Below are 14,398 nucleotides of genomic sequence, written 5' to 3'. Positions count from 1 at the left end.
ATTGGAGCAAGTTTTAAATAAGTAGCACAGTGAATATGGACAGAGCAGGAGAAATTGCCGTGAACACAGCAGGGGAACAGCTGACGTTACCGAACCCCAATAACACCGCAGCAAGTGTTGACTGTGCAGACGGCACTTCCGAGCGCCAACTGGCGGTGCTGGAGCCCAGGGATAAGAATGAAAACAGAGGAGCCAGAGGTGTAATTGGAGCAACTTTAAAATGTGTAGTACAGTGGATGTGGACAAAGCAGGAGAAATTGCCGTCCGTACAGCAGGGGAACAGCTGACGTTACCGAACCCCAATAACACGGCAGCAAGTGTTGACTGTGCAGACAGCACTTCCGAGCGCCAACTGGCGGTGCTGGAGCCCAGGGATAAGAATAAAAATAGAGAGGAGCCAGAGGTGTAATTGGAGCAAGTTTTAGATAAGTAGCACAGTGAATATGGACAGAGCAGGAGAAATTGCCGTGAACACAGCAGGGGAACAGCTGACGTTACCGAACCCCAATAACACCGCAGCAAGTGTTGACTGTGCAGACGGCACTTCCGAGCGCCAACTGGCGGTTTTGGAGCCCAGGGATAAGAATGAAAACAGAGGAGCCAGAGGTGTAATTGGAGCAACTTTAAAATGTGTAGTACAGTGGATGTGGACAAAGCAGGAGAAATTGCCGTCCGCACAGCAGGGGAACAGCTGACGTTACTGAACCCCAATAACACTGGAGCAAGCGTTGACTGTGCAGACGGCACTTCTGAGCAGCAACTAGCGGTATTGGAGCCCAGGGTAAATACTAAAAACGGAGGAGCCAGAGGTGTAATTGGAGCAAGTTTTAAATAAGTAGCACAGTGAATATGGACAGAGCAGGAGAAATTGCCGTGAACACAGCAGGGGAACAGCTGACGTTACCGAACCCCAATAACACCGCAGCAAGTGTTGACTGTGCAGACGGCACTTCCGAGCGCCAACTGGCGGTGCTGGAGCCCAGGGATAAGAATGAAAACAGAGGAGCCAGAGGTGTAATTGGAGCAACTTTAAAATGTGTAGTACAGTGGATGTGGACAAAGCAGGAGAAATTGCCGTCCGTACAGCAGGGGAACAGCTGACGTTACCGAACCCCAATAACACGGCAGCAAGTGTTGACTGTGCAGACAGCACTTCCGAGCGCCAACTGGCGGTGCTGGAGCCCAGGGATAAGAATAAAAATAGAGAGGAGCCAGAGGTGTAATTGGAGCAAGTTTTAAATAAGTAGCACAGTGAATATGGACAGAGCAGGAGAAATTACCGTGAACACAACAGGGGAACAGCTGACGTTACCGAACCCCAATAACACCGCAGCAAGTGTTGACTGTGCAGACGGCACTTCCGAGCGCCAACTGGCGGTGTTGGAGCCCAGGGATAAGAATGAAAACAGAGGAGCCAGAGGTGTAATTGGAGCAACTTTAAAATGTGTAGTACAGTGGATGTGGACAAAGCAGGAGAAATTGCCGTCCGCACAGCAGGGGAACAGCTGACGTTACTGAACCCCAATAACACGGCAGCAAGTGTTGACTGTGCAGATGGCACTTCCGTGCGCCAACTGGCGGTGTTGGAGCTCAGGGATAATACTGAAAACAGAGGAGCCAGAGGAGTAATTGGAGCAACTTTAAAATCTGTAGTAGTGAGAATGTGAACAGAGCAGGAGAAATTGCCATCCGCACAGCAGGGGAACAGCTGACGTTACTGAACCCCAATAACATGGTAGCAAGTGTTGACTGTGCAGACGGCACTTCCGAGCGCCAACTGGCGGTGTTGGAGCTCAGGGATAATACTGAAAACAGAGGAGCCAGAGGTGTATTTGGAGGAGGTTTTAAATCAGTAGTACAGTGGATGTAGACAGAGCAGGAGAAATTGCCGTCCGCACAGCAGGGGAACAGCTGACGTTACTGAACCCCAATAACACGGCAGCAAGTGTTGACTGTGCAGACAGCACTTCCGAGCACCAACTGGCGGTGTTGGAGCTCAGGGATAATACTGAAAACAGAGGAGCCAGAGGTGTAATTGGAGCAACTTTAAAATCTGTAGTAGTGAGAATGTGGACAGAGCAGGAGAAATTGCCATCCGCACAGCAGGGGAACAGCTGACGTTACTGAACCCCAATAACATGGTAGCAAGTGTTGACTGTGCAGACGGCACTTCCGAGCGCCAACTGGCGGTGTTGGAGCTCAGGGATAATACTGAAAACAGAGGAGCCAGAGGTGTATTTGGAGGAGGTTTTAAATCAGTAGTACAGTGGATGTGGACAGAGCAGGAGAAATTGCCGTCCGCACAGCAGGGGAACAGCTGACGTTACTGAACCCCAATAACACGGCAGCAAGTGTTGACTGTGCAGACGGCACTTCCGAGCGCCAACTGGCGGTGTTGGAGCTCAGGGATTACAGTTCAGGTGGTAGAAACATGAACAGAACAGGAGACCTGGATACTGTTGCCAACCAATTATTTATTCTGGAAGAGGACTGGCAAATTCATGAGAGATCCAGGCCTTGTTCATTTTGAGAAAAGTAAGCCGGTCAACGTTATCGGAGGATAGTCGCATGCGACGATCTGTTAGTACACCACCTGCGGCACTAAAGACGCGTTCCGATAATACACTAGCAGCAGGGCAAGCTAGCACCTCCAGTGCATACTGACTAAGCTCTGGCCATGTATCCAGCTTACAGACCCAAAACTTGAAGGGAGAAGAGCCGTCTGGGAGTACACTAAGAGGGCAAGACATGTAGTCTGTCACCATCTGACGGAAACGTTGCCTCCTGCTGACTGGAGCCGTCTGTGATGGTGTAGACATTTGTGGCGGCGGGGACACAAAACTTTGCCACATTTCGGCCATACTGGTCTTGCCTTGTGCTGAGGCGCTGCTTCTGCTCCCTCTTTGTGCAGAGCTTCCTCCACTGCCTCGACGCACTGAGCTGCTTTGTAAAGCACTAGCAGCACTGCTCTCGGTTGGAATGGAGAACATGATGGAATGCACCAGTGCGTCTTGGTACTCCCGCATTTTACGCTCCCGGTTCAACGGTGTTATGAGGCTTTGTAAGTTGTCCCGGTAGCGAGGATCTAGGAGGGTGGACACCCAATAATCAGCCGTGTTGAGAATGTGGGCGATGCGGCGGTCGTTTCTCAGGCACTGCAGCATGAAATCAACCATGTGCTGCAGACTGCCAACTGGCCAAGAAACGCTGTCTCCTGCTTGAGGCGTGATCTCTGCCTGCTCTGCATCACCCCACCCTCGCTCTAGATACTGACTACTAGAGCATTGTGTACCTCCCTCCTCTGGACAGATGTCTTCCTCATCCATTGACTCCTCCTCATCCTCCTCACAAAGTGTCCCCTGCCTAGGCCTTTGTGAGGAACCACGTTGCGCAGACTGTAGAGAAGCAGATGGCATTTGTGACTCCTCATCCTCCACCTCTTCCAAAACCTCGTCCCTTAGTGCTTGCAGTGTTTTTTCAAGCAGGCAGATAAGGGGGATAGTCATGCTGACTAGTGCATCATCTGCACTCGCCATCCGCGTGGAATAATCGAAGGCACGCAAAACGTGGCAAATGTCCTTCATAGAGGCCCACTCAGTGGTGGTGAAGTGTGAACGGCGCGCACTGCGACTTGTTTGCGCCTGCTGCAGCTGGTACTCCATTACTGCTGCCTGCTGCTCACACAACCTCTCCAACATATGTAACGTTGAATTCCACCTGGTGGGTAGGTCACATATGATGCGATGTTCCGGAAGACATAATCGGCGCTGCAGAGCTGCAATGCGTGATCTTGCATTGCTGGAACGCCGCAAGTGAGCGCACTCTATGCGGACCTTGTGAAGCAGTGCATCAAGATCCGGATAGTCCCTCAAAAAACTCTGCACGACCAAGTTGAGCACATGTGCCAGACATGGGATGTGAGTGAGGTTGCCTAGGCCCAGAGCTGCCACCAGATTTCGGCCATTGTCACACACTACCATGCCTGGCTGGAGATTCGCTGGCACAAACCACACGTCACTCTGCTGCTTGATGGCATTCCAGAGCTCCTGTGCTGTGTGGCTTCGATTCCCTAAAGAAATTAATTTTAATACGGCCTGTTGACGTTTGGCCACGGCTGTGCTCATATCGGTCATCATAACAGGTAACCGTTCACGGGTCGATGTGGAGGTAGACCGTGACGGCTCCTGCAGCGCTGATTCAGAGGAACTGGAGTATGAGGAGGAGTCAATGTGTACAGACTGGATTCCTGCAATCCTTGGAGTTGGCAGAACACGTACAGCGCCACTCTCAAGATCTGTACCCGGCTCCACAACATTTACCCAATGGGCAGTGAGGGAAAGGTATCGTCCCTGTCCATGCTTACTGGTCCACGCATCAGTGGTCAGGTGGACCTTGCTACTGATGGTGTTTTGTAGCGCATGTTTAATTTTTCCCTCCACATGATGTTGCAGGGCAGGGACGGCTTGCCTGCTGAAATAAAAGCGGCTGGGCACGTTGTATTGTGGGACTGCCAATGCCATAAAGTTACGGAATGTGTCAGTCTCCACCAGCCTGAATGATAGCATTTCAAGGGCCAGTAGTTTAGCAATGCCAGCATTCAGAGCCTGTGCTCGGGGGTGGTTTGCCGAGTATGGGCGCCTTTTCTCCCATGCCTGTGCTAACGATGGCTGTAGACTGGCCTGGGAGTGTGAGGATGACTGGGAAAGTGGTGCTGTGGGTGGAATTACACTGTGTCTCTGTACAACAGTGCCAGAGATTCTTCCATGGCGATCCTGTGAGGAAGCCGAACCAGCTGTGTGTGAGCTGGAGGAAGAGGCTACAACACGAGCTGAAGAGGTGGTAGGTGGCGCTGTAGGTTGGCCTAGGTCTTCAGTGTGTTTGTGTAACTCCACCACGTGCTTGGTCCGCACATGTTTCCACATATTTGTGGTATTGAGGTTGCTGACACTTTTCCCTCTTTTCACCTTCTGATTACACAGCTTGCATTTGACAAAGCAAATGTCATCTGCAACTGTGTCAAAAAAGGACCAGGCACTTCAAGTCTTGGGAGCGCCCGCTTTGGATTTTGGAAGAGCCATGCTCCTAATGGGTGCCGAAGTGGAGGCTACAGGCAACCAAGTCTGCCCCCTCCCTCTCCCTCCTTTTTGGGCCGTTCGGGGAATCTCTTCCTCAGAGCTGCTCCCACCACCTTCCTGTCCCTCACGCCATGATGGGTCAAGGACCTCATCATCTACACCACCCTCTTCAAACAACTGCTTCTCCTGGGTAGTCTCGACAGCACAGTACGCACCAGAAAGTGGCACCTGAGTCTCATCATCAGATGCGTACTGAGGTGTGCTGCTGACCATAGGCACTGGCCCACCCGCCTCTTCAGATTCAGAGAGACAAAACGGTTGCGCATCACTGCATACTACCTCTTCTTCAAATTCTCGAATTCTGCTTGGCTGGCCCCCTCTTTCCAAGCCAAGAGATTCAGAGAACAGAAGTAGAGATGGCTCCTGTCCAGGGCTCTCTGACTGCCTGGGCAATTTGGCAGGTGGTGAAGAGACAGATGGGTGCTCTTCAGTGCTCAGGACCTGAGAGGATCTGGAACTAATTGAAGTCGATGCGTTAGCTGCCATCCATCCGACAACGGCTTCAATTTGGTCCTCGCGCAGCAGTGGGGTACGGCTAGCTCCTACAAAGCTGCGCATAAAGGACTGTTCCCTGGTAAAACTGGGGGATGCTGAGTCACTGGTGCCCGCAGCAGGCACAGAATCCCCACGTCCTCTCCCTGCAGGCACAGAATCCTCACGTCCTCTCCCTGCAGAAACTCCACGCCCACGCCCACGCCCACGACCACATGCCTTACTCCCTGCCTTCTTCATCTTGGTAGACTGATAAAGATAGGCAGAATAGTACTAAGGGCTTAGTGTGCTTATTCCTGAACAGCTGCTAACAGGTATAAGAAACACTAATTTTATAAAGTGTGGACTAGACTTTAATATGAGCTAATGTGGCCTACACAACTGTAAAGTGGAGTGTTTGGTGAACTTTATTTAGGTTTTTTTTTGTCACAAAAAGACACTGGATGTGCCTAAAGATGTAATAACGATAGTATCACAAACTTTTTGTAGCTATTACAATGTAGGAAGGTAACCTACAATGCAATAGATGAGGCTGCAAAAAATAGGCTAATACTAATCTGGCTGGGGCTGCAGGGCCCAAGGCTGCAGAAAGGCTCCTCTATCTACTCCTATATAGTGTGTTTGGAACCAATTTAGCTGAATACGGATGGAACCACCATACTAATAGGAGATATCAGGAAAAATTATGAATTGGCAAAAAAGGACAATGTATGAGGCAGTGACACACACTGAGTGCACTACAACCAGACGGGGTTGAAGCACACACTACAGGGTGAGCTGCACTCACACACCAGACCTTGCAGACAGCGGTGAACAGTACAGATGCAGAGCACTGTGCACTAGCGCTGCAAGACCAAAAAAATTTCTCTATCTACTCCTATATAGTGTGTTTGGAACCAATTTAGCTGAATACGGATGGAACCACCACACTAATAGGAGATATCAGGAAAAATTATGAATTGGCAAAAAAGGACAATGTATGAGGCAGTGACACACACTGAGTGCACTACAACCAGACGGGGTTGAAGCACACACTACAGGGTGAGCTGCACTCACACACCAGACCTTGCAGACAGCGGTGAACAGTACAGATGCAGAGCACTGTGCACTAGTGCTGCAAGACGGAAAAAAATGTCTCTATCTACTCCTATATAGTGTGTTTGGAACCAATTTAGCTGAATACAGATGGAACCACCACACTAATAGGAGATATCAGGAAAAATTATGAATTGGCAAAAAAGGACAATGTATGAGGCAGTGACACACACTGAGTGCACTACAACCAGACTTGGCTGAAGCACACACTACAGGGTGAGCTGCACTCACACACACAGACCTTGCAGACAGCGGTGAACAGCACAGGGAACTGTGCACTAGCACTGCAAGGCACAGTGATTTAGAAAGTAGCTTGGGTAAAGCAGTATAGAGCAAATAGGTAGCTAAAACTGTCCCTCAGAACAACAGCGTCCTATCCCTAACTGAATTCACAGCAGAGTGAGCTCAAAATGGCGGCGGTGGCTTTTATAGTGCATCATGACATCATTTCAGCAGCCAATCACAGCCATGCCATTAGTTAAGATGCCTACATGCCTAACAGGATGTGCCCACACTTCTTAGGATCCTCATTGGCTGAATAAAATGAAAATGTCTCATTGCATTATGGGAACTTCCGATTCCGGTATACGATATTGCAAAAGTATCGGAATTAAGTATCGGAATTCCGATACCGCGAATATCGGCCGATACCCGATATTTCAGTATCGGAATGCTCAACACTATTTAGGAGTGATAAGGGAAGAATTTGTTTGTTTGTCAGTTAAACTCATTGATGGTGATGTGTGTCAGGGCTCTTTATATCACTGTAAGCAATTGCAGACACCTGTGCTAATTAGTTTGGCAGGTGTGTCCAATGAAAGGCAAGACTACTTAAGAAGGCTGTCTCACATTATTAAGCAGCCTACATTTTCTGCCAAAATGGGAAAGAAAAAGGATGTGTCGGCTGCTGAGAAGCAACAAATTGTGGAGTGTTTAGGTCAAGGCATGACTACAATCAACATTGTGCGATGATCAGGATGAAGTGTCTTGGCAATCAAGAAGTATGTAGCTGATTCACAGTACACACGTGTGCGTGCTGATAAGGGCAAATTGAGGACTCTTTCCTACAGGCAATTACGTCAGGTTAAAAGAGCAGCGGCAAAAAAGCCTTGTCATAGCAGCAGACAAGTTTTTGAAGCTGCTGGTGCCTCCAACGTCCCCCGAACAACAAGATGCAGGGTCCTTCAGAGGTTTGCAGCTGTGCATATGCCATCCTGTCGACCTCCTCTATCCACTTCACACAAGCAGAAACGGTTCCAGTGGGCCAAACATTACATGAAGACTGATTTCAAAACTGTTTTGTTCACGGATGAGTGCCGTGCAGCGCTCAATGGTCCAGATGGATGGAGTGGAGGATGGCTGGTTGATGGACACCCCACGCAAACACGGCTACAGCGCCAACAAGGAGGAGGTGGAGTAATGTTTTGGGCTGGAATCATGGGGAGAGAGATTGTCGGCCCCTTTAGGATCCCTGAAGGCGCTAAAGATGAACTCCATAATGTATGTGGATTTTCTCAAACAGCACTTCCTGCCATGGTTCAAGAAGAAGAACCATGTATTTCACAGCAAGATCATTTTTTTGCATGATAATGCACCATCTCATGCTGCCCATAAAACATCTGCATCTCTGGCTGATATGGGCATAAAAGGGGACAAACTTATGGTGTGACCCCCATGCTCCCCTGACCTCTACCCCATTCAGAACCTTTGGAGCATCATCAAAAGGAGTGTCTATGATGGCAGGAGGCAGTTCACATCTAAGCAACAGCTCTGGGAGGGTATTCTGTCCTCATGCAAAACAATTGAAGCAGAAACCATCCAAAACCTGACAAATTCAATGGACGAGAGAGTTCAGAAGCTCCTTTCGAACAAGGGGTCCTATGTGAAAATGTAACATCACCTAGAATAAAGTTTTGAGTTGAAAACTGTTTGATTTCAGTTTCTAATAACCTGCTAATGCTTATAATTTCAAAAATGACCATTTTTTTGGTCTTTATTAAAATGAAAAGGTTGATCGAAAAGTTTGGGGGATCTAAGAGTGTGGCAACCCAGTAGTCATGATTACTTCGAATTCTGACAATATGAGGGTCATGTTGCAGGTAGTGCAGCAAGAAGGCACTTATGTGTCTTGCGCATCTCGGAGCCCCAAAATTATTTTCCGGGCTAGATGCAGCTAAAAATTATTATTAATTTTAAATCTGGTGGAGCTTAGTATAGATGGGCTAATAGGATCAGTGCTGCACACTGCTACAAAGCCCAAATTATTTTCCAGTCAAGATACAGATAAACATGATTAGTAATTTGAAAGCTTAAAACGGTTGGTAGGGTGATTTTAACCAATCATCAAGCTTTTACTCTCCCCAGGATGACACAGGGGTAGAAAAGTCGTTTCGGATCCATGATTTGTTCATCTTTATGAACGTGAGTCTGTCTACATTATCAGTGGAGAGCCGCGTGCGCTTATCTGTCAGCACACCACCAGCAGCGCTGAACACACGTTCAGACAGAACGCTGGCTGCGGGGCATGACAAGATCTCCAAGGCGTAAGTGGCTAGCTCCGGCCATTTATCCAGATTGGAAGCCCAAAAAGAGCAAGGGTCCAGTGACACAGTCATGGCTTCAATGTTTACTTGGAGATACTCCTGTACCATCGTCTCTAGGCGTTGACTATGTGTCAGACTTCTTGTCTCCTGTGGCCTTGCAAAGGATGGGCTAAAAAAGTGGTGAAATGATTCCGCAAAATTGATGTTACCAGCAGATACTGTGGTTCTGTTACGGTTTGAGTGCTGAACACTTGACGGTCCCACGGTTGGCAAGTTGGAACTGTGAGATTCACTACGTGCACCACTGGTGTTTTGTGGAAAAGCACATGTAAGATTCTGCAACAGTCTCTGCTGATACTCCTGCATGCGTGCATCCCTTTCTATGGCAGGAATAATTTCTGCAAATTTACTTTTGTACCGGGGATCTAACAGTGTGGCAACCCAGTAGTCAGGATTATTTCTAATTCTCACAATTCGAGGGTCATGTTGCAGGTAGTGCAGCAAGAAGGCACTCATGTGTGTTGCGCATCCAGGAGCACCAAGTCCCTGTTGTGTTGGTGGCGAGGTAACAATCATGCTTCCTTCCTCTGTCCTCTCCCCCCAACCTCGCACAACAGAAATGTGATCAAGGTCTCCCTCATCTGATGAGTCTTCCATCAGTTCATCCTCCACTTCTTCCTGGGCTCCTGCACCTTCCTCACTAGTTTGGCTGCTACCTTGCACCCTGGTAAAACCATCTCCCCCACCCTCACATGCCTGCCGCCTTGGTGCTGCCGACCGTCTGGACCTTGCAGATGTTAGCCCTTCCGCATACAACTCCTCCTCCTCTACTTCCTCCACCTCCTCTTGTGCCACCACCTGACTCCGAATTCTGTTTAACATGTGCTCCAGCATGTAAATCACCGGAATAGTCATGCTGATAATGGCATCGTCAGCACTAAACATCTTCGTCGCCATTTCAAAACTGTGCAGAAGGGTGCATAGGTCCCTGATCTGAGACCACTCCTCCAGCGTGATTTGCCCCACCTCCGGATCTCGTTGGCCCAGGCTATACGTCAGAACGTATTGCACCAGGGCTTGTCGGTGCTGCCACAGTTGCTGCAACATGTGCAGAGTTGAATTCCACCGGGTAGGCACATCGCATTTTAGCCGGTGAAGTGGCAGGCCCAACGACTTCTGTAGAGATGTAAGTCGCTGAGCTGCGGGATGCGAACGGCGGAAGTGAGCACACAGCGACCGTGCCCTCTGCAGAAGGCCATCTAGTCTGGGATAGTGGGCTAAAAATTGCTGGACAACCAGGTTCAACACGTGAGCCATACAAGGCACGTGTGTGACATTGCCCCGGCGAAGGGCCGCACCCAGGTTTGCAGCATTGTCGCACACGGCCTTCCCTGGTTTCAGGTCCAGTGGAGACAACCATTCATGAAATTGGTTCTCCAGAGCTGACCACAACTCCTCAGCTGTGTGACTCACATTTCCCAGACATTTCAAAGTAAAAACCGCCTGATGACGTTGAGCCCTACTGCCAGCATAGTAAGGAGGTGTGCAGGATCCCTTCTGCGCAGTTAGAAAGCTTGTGGCATGACCAGACAGGCTTTGGGTGCAGGTGGAAGACCGAGAGGAGGTTGAGGAGGCAGAAGCAGTGGAGGAACTTTGACATAAAGAGGATTGACGCACAACTCGTGGGGACGGCAAGACTTGGACAGCAGCCCCTTGTCCTGCTGTCACCATAGTTACCCAGTGCCCAGTCAGCGACATGTAACGCCCCTGTCCATGCCTACTCGTCCAAGTGTCTGTGGTGAAATGCACCCTGTCACACACAGAGTTTCTCAAAGAAGCGGTGATGTTGTGTGCGACATGCTGGTGGAGCGCAGGCACACCTTTCTTTGAGAAGTAGTGCCGACTGGGCATCTGGTACTGGGCCACTGCGACGGACATAAGGTCTCGAAAATCCTCTGTGTCCACCAGGCGGAAAGGCAGCATTTCTGTAGCCAAGAGCTTGCAGATGGTGAAATTCAACCTCTTAGCTTTCTCATGGCTAGGAGGAAATGGTCTTTTACTTGTCCACATCTGAGTGACCGAGGGCTGGCTATTGTGCTTAGACAGGGTTGATAAGGGTGTCCCCGGCAAACTGCCGGTCTGTGAGGAAGATGCAGGCGGACATGTTAGGTTGCCTTGATGTAAAGGTGGTGCTATCGATGTCGGACAGCGCTCAACACCAGCTGGTGTTACCACCTCCAAAGAAAATGATGACCTGCCAATCACGCTGGCTGTTGCGGGTAAAGAGGTGGCAGGTCTGCGCCCCAAAACAGGTGTGACTGCTGTCCCCCCAGTCACAGAGGATGAAGAGGCCGCGGATGCACAAGATATGGCAGACGGTGGTTGGCCCGGCCGGCTAGGCCGCATTGTAGCACACTGAGCTTCCCACTGCAACTTATGCTTCATGTCCATGTGCCGGTTCATGCATGAAGTACTCAAACTATGTATTTTTTGGCCTCTACTTAGCTTTTGCTGACAAATGTTACAGATAACACGAGTTGGGTCATCTTTATCGATCTGAAAAAATGCCCAGGCTATGCAAGGCTTAGCACCCATGCGACCTGAAGAGCCACCACGACTTGTGGTGAGAGGCAGAGTTGTGTTTGAGGATGCAGTTGTTGACGTGCTTCCAGTACTACGTCTCTGTCCAGGAAGGCGCAACCTGACCTCGTCGTCACTAGCATCTTCCTCCACCTCCTCTGCTGACCTCATCTCTTGGCTGACTGTGGGTTGACAGTAAGTGGGATCTCCAACCTCATCATCAACACCCTGTGCGTTATCACACCCGTCGTCCTCAGAGCCAACCTGTTCCTGCCCTGACAAAAAACTAAAGTTGTCGCTCCAATCAGGTATTTGAGTCTCATCATCGTCTTCCTCATTGTCTCCACCAACAGGAGTTACAGTTTGGGAATGAGGGTCTACATTATGGTCAGAACCTTCTGCGTCTGGTCCTGGATCCGATTCATTCTGGGCATCAGTGCAGATCATTTCCTCGTCTGGATTCACAGAAGCGCTGGAGTCGACCTCTGATTCCCAGGCTATAGTATGAGTAAACAGCTCTGCAGACTCAACCATCTGTTCTACCTCATACTCAGACGGGCAGCTGGAGATTTGGGAGCTGTGAGGAAGCAAGTGCGATTGGGGTGACACCTTTGAGGACTGGAGTATTTGTGATGTTGAAGTTGATGTGGAGGAGAGCCCACTTAAAGGAGCACTTGATATCCGTTGAAGCACCTGCTGTTTTTGTGCCTCATCTGAAATTTGTAGCGATTGGCGTGGCCGTAAGAAAGGGATCTTATCACATTGTCCGCTAAAAGAAGTAGACATTTTAGTTTGGCTGGAAGATGGTCTTTCTTCTGCAGATGTTACTGTTGCTTTAACACCTACCCCACGGACACAACCTTTTTTCCCCTTCCCAACACGCCTATTCCCCTTTCCACCAGCAGCAGGCCTTTTTCCACTCATTTTGGTGGTTAACTAATTCACAACTCTGGAGTTGTTTGCACAAAAAAACAATGGATGGGAACCGAGCAGAGCTGAGTGGCCAAACTGTGGTATTAGGCCAAAACTATTGGCTGGGTTAGATGCAGAAAAAAATTATATTCAATTTGCAACCTGATGGAGGTCAGTATAGATGGACTAATAGAGAAAGTCCCACACACAGCTAGAAGCCCAAATATTTTTTCAGAGGTAGATGCAGAAAAAAAATATATTCAGTTTGCAACTTGATGGAGGTCAGTATAGATGGACTAATAGAGAAAGTCCCACACACTGCTAGAAGGCCAAATATTTTTTCAGAGCTAGATGCAGACAAAAAATTATTTTTAATTTGCAACCTGATGGAGGTCAGTATAGATGGACTAATAGAGAAAGTCCCACACACTGCTAGAAGGCCAAATATTTTTTCAGAGCTGGATGCAGATAAAAATTATTTTTAATTTGCAACCTGATGGAGGTCAGTATAGATGGACTAATAGAGAAAGTCCCACACACTGCTAGAAGGCCAAATATTTTTTCAGAGCTAGATGCAGAAAAAAATTATATTCAGTTTGCAACCTGATGGAGGTCAGTATAGATGGACTAATAGAACAAGTCCCACACACAGCTAGAAGCCCAAATATTTTTTCAGAGGTAGATGCAGATAAAAATTATTTTTAATTTGCAACCTGATGGAGGTCAGTATAGATGGACTAATAGAGAAAGTCCCACACACTGCTAGAAGGCCAAATATTTTTTCAGAGCTAGATGCAGACAAAAAATTATTTTCAGTTTGCAACCTGATGGAGGTCAGTATAGATGGACTAATAGAACAAGTCCCACACACAGCTAGAAGCCCAAATATTTTTTCAGAGGTAGATGCAGAAAAAAATTATATTCAGTTTGCAACCTGATGGAGGTCTGTATAGATGGATTAATAGAACAAGTCCCACACACAGCTAGAAGCCCAATATTTTTTCAGAGGTAGATGCAGAAAAAAAATATATTCAGTTTGCAACCTGATGGAGGTCAGTATAGATGGACTAATAGAGAAAGTCCCACACACTGCTAGAAGGCCAAATATTTTTTCAGAGCTAGATGCAGACAAAAAAATATTTTTAATTTGCAACCTGATGGAGGTCAGTATAGATGGACTAATAGAGAAAGTCCCACACACTGCTAGAAGGCCAAATATTTTTTCAGAGCTGGATGCAGATAAAAATTATTTTTAATTTGCAACCTGATGGAGGTCAGTATAGATGGACTAATAGAGAAAGTCCCACACACTGCTAGAAGGCCAAATATTTTTTCAGAGCTGGATGCAGATAAAAATTATTTTTAATTTGCAACCTGATGGAGGTCAGTATAGATGGACTAATAGAGAAAGTCCCACACACTGCTAGAAGGCCAAATAATTTTTCAGAGCTAGATGCAGACAAAAAATTATTTTCAGTTTGCAACCTGATGGAGGTCAGTATAGATGGACTAATAGAACAAGTCCCACACACAGCTAGAAGCCCAAATATTTTTTCAGAGGTAGATGCAGAAAAAAATTATATTCAGTTTGCAACCTGATGGAGGTCTGTATAGATGGATTAATAGAACAAGTCCCACACA

This window comes from Phyllobates terribilis, unplaced genomic scaffold, assembly GCF_046119375.1.
Source record: "Phyllobates terribilis strain yellow unplaced genomic scaffold, ASM4611937v1 Scaffold_1__5_contigs__length_1240528914, whole genome shotgun sequence".
In the NCBI taxonomy this organism is placed as follows: Eukaryota; Metazoa; Chordata; class Amphibia; order Anura; family Dendrobatidae; genus Phyllobates; species Phyllobates terribilis.
The sequence above is the reverse complement of the archived record's forward strand: the minus strand, read 5'-3'. Positions refer to the sequence as shown.